Source organism: Muntiacus reevesi, chromosome 11 (genome assembly GCF_963930625.1).
Source record: "Muntiacus reevesi chromosome 11, mMunRee1.1, whole genome shotgun sequence".
Classification (NCBI taxonomy): domain Eukaryota; kingdom Metazoa; phylum Chordata; class Mammalia; order Artiodactyla; family Cervidae; genus Muntiacus; species Muntiacus reevesi.
This window is the reverse complement of record NC_089259.1, coordinates 50558982-50562302: the sequence shown is the minus strand read 5'-3', so window position 1 is coordinate 50562302 and position 3321 is coordinate 50558982. Positions and strand designations below refer to the sequence as shown.

The 3321-nt window shown below is 38.5% G+C and overlaps 1 non-coding gene across 1 annotated transcript; it reads right to left on the bottom strand.

Annotated features, from left to right (window-relative positions):
- Positions 1-2351: 2351 nt before the first annotated feature.
- LOC136144593 (U6 spliceosomal RNA) lies at positions 2352-2458 on the bottom strand. The gene has a single exon (XR_010658609.1). It is a non-coding gene; the product is annotated as a U6 spliceosomal RNA (small nuclear RNA).
- Between the last annotated feature and the right edge of the window lie 863 nt (positions 2459-3321).

The following is a 3321-nucleotide window of genomic DNA, read 5'->3' as shown; positions in this document are numbered from 1 at the left end:
ATCCATTCATCTGTCGATGGCCATCTAAGTTGCTTCCATGTCCTCTCTGTTGCAAGTAGTGCTGCAATGAACATTTGACATGAAAAGCCAGGCTGATGGCTTCTTTCTGATCTTCCCCAATCCTCATCTCTGCCAATGCTTCAGCCTTAAAAGTGACCCTCCCCCATTGCCACCATTCGTTTGCTGAAGTTCTACTATTGACCTAAAACACCTTGTCCCGTTTTCTTGACCATAACTAAATCTCCCTCATCCTTTAAAAATTCAGCTGAATCATGACCTTCTTTTCTAATTCCCTCCCTCCTTCCACTAAGTTACAGGGCTCTTTCTTATGTTCATAAAGCACCCTGTGCAGGCATAGGCATATATTTACTATACTGAATTAGGATTTCCAATTTCTTGTCCATATCCCTCATTGACTATGAGTTCCATGAGAACAGAGGATTGTTCATGTCTGTAACACCTAGCTCTAGAACAATGCTTACCGCATTGTAGATGTTCCATCAATGACTGTTTAGTATATAAATGACAGAATGAGTTTTCAGGGATAGGACTAGTTTAGTGGGAAGGAAATACACATTAGAAATGATTTAATAGAAAAGATTAGAAAATGAATATTTCTTGTGTACCTACTTACACCCAGAATTGGATCTATTGTTCAGGAGCTAAGGTGAGAGAGAAAGAGAGATTGAAAAAGAAAAAAGAGACAGAAATCTGTTTGTAGTTCATCATTTGTTTACATGTTCCAAAAGTCTCCTGTTAAAGACAAGATGGTTAGGAACAGAGCTGGGAGACAGGAGCCTCACAGGTCTAGTGCTGCTCAGAACTCTAAAGTCAGCAGGATTTTTTTTTCTAACATGGAATGGTTCGTGGATTTGCATGTCATCTTTGCACAGTTCAGTTTAGTTCAGTCGCTCAGTCGTGTCCAACTCTTTGTGACCTCATGAATTGCAGCATGCCAGGCCTCCCTGTCCATCATTAACTCCCGGAGTCTACCCAAACCCATGTCCATCGAGTCAGTGATGCCATCCAGCCATCTCGTCCTCTGTCGTCCCCTTCTCCTCCTGCCCTCAATCCCTCCCAGCATCAGGGTCTTTTCCAATGAGTCAGCTCTCCGCATCAGGTGGCCAAAGTATTGGAGTTTCAGCTTCAGCATCAGTCCTTCCAATGAGCACCCAGGACTGATCTCTTTTATGACGGACTGGTTGGATCTCCTTGCAGTGCAAGGGACTCTGAAGAGTCTTCTCCAACACCACAGTTCAAAAGCATCAATTCTTCAGCGTTCAGCTTTCTTCACCATCCAACTCTCACATCCATACATGACTACTGGAAAAACCATAGCCTTGACTAGGTGCACCTTTGTTGGCAAAGTAATGTCTCTGCTTTTAAATATGCTATCCAGGTTGATCATAATTTTCCTTCCAAGGAGTAAGTGTCTTTTAATCTCTTGGCTGCAATCACCATCTGCAGTGATTTTGGAGCCCCTCAAAATTAAGTCTGACACTGTTTCCACTGTTTCCTCATCTATTTCCCATGAAGTGATGGGACCAGATGCCATGATCTTAGTTTTCTGAATGTTGAGCTTTAAGCCAACTTTTTCACTCTCCTCCTTCATTATCTACTACTGTGAGCAAGAATCCCTTAGAAGAAATGGAGTAGCCATTATAGTCAACAAGAGAGTCAGAAATCCAGTACTTGGATGCAATCTCAAAAATGACTAATCTCTGTTCGTTTCCAAGGCAAACCATTCAATATCACAGTAACCCAAGCCTATGCCCCAACCAGTAATGCTGAAGAAGCTGAAGTTGAATGGCTCTATGAAGACGTACAAGACCTTTTAGAACTAACACCCAAAAAAGATGCCCTTCTCATTATAAGGGACTGGAATGCAAAAGTAGGAAGTCAAGAAACACCTGGAGTTACAGGCAAATTTGGCCTTGGAGTATGGAATGAAGCAGGGCAAAGGCTAATAGACTTTTGCCAAGAGATCACACTGGTCATAGCAAACACCTTCTTCCAACAACAAAAGAGAAGACTCTACATATGGACATCACCAGATGGTCATCACCAAAATCTGATTATATTCTTTGCAGCCAAAGATGGAGAAGCTCTATACAGTCAGAAAAGCAAGATCGGGAGCTGACTGTGGCTCAGTTCATGAACTCCTTATTGCCAAATTCAGACTTAAATTGAAGAAAGTAGGGAAAACCACTAGACCATTCAGGTATGACCTAAATCAAATCCCTTATGATTATACAGTGGAAGTGAGAAATAGATTTGAGGGACTAGATGTGATAAACAGAGTGGCTGATGAACTATGGACGGAGGTTTATGACATTGTATAGGAGACAGGGATTAAGACCATCCCCATGGAAAAGAAATGCAACATCTTTGCACAGGGGCCATGCTAATCTGCTCTGCATCATTCCAATTTTAGTACATGTGCTGCCGAAGCGAGCACAGTCAGCAGGTCTTAAAGTGGAGAAGAAATATGTGATTAAAAAAGAAATCAATCTCGGTACCAAAACAATTTTATAAAGTTCAATATACATTTGCTAAAACCATCTGGTTATATTTTCAAGATGCTATTTAAAAAGAATAAATTGGTTTTAGCCTATGATAAAATATGAAGCCATGACAACCTTTTGTTTTATGTTTTATTTTAAAAATAAATTTAATGTATTTAAGCTAAAAACAAAACTAAAAGTAATTCACCCATATCTTCCACCCACTATCCCCCACCTCAGGCAAACACCAACCTGTTGTCTGTGTCTATGAGCATGGTTTCACATACATACAGTCTTTACACGTGGAATATAATAATATATATTTATATAGAATATATATTTACATTTTTATTATGTATTTATATATTTAGACTCCACATTCCACATATAAGACATCATACAGATAGTATTTGTCTTTCTCTGACTTATTTCACTTAGCATAATGCCCATGAGATCCATTCATGTTATTGCAAATGGCAAGCAAATTTTTTAAAAGTATTGTTGACTTACAATGTTTCAGATGTACAATAAGGTGATTCAGTTATATATATATATATGTATGTATATGTGTATATATACATATATACACACATACATGTATGTATTTCAGATTCCTTCCCATTATTATTTATTACAAGATATTTAATATAGTTCTCTGTTCTAAACAGTAGGTCCTTGTCATTTATCTATTTTATACATTGTAGTGTGTATCTACAATCCCAAATTCCTAGTTTATCCTCTACTCCCTTTCCTCTTTGGTAATCTCAAATTTGTTTTTCATGTCGATGAGTCTGTTTCTGTTTTGTAAATAAACTCA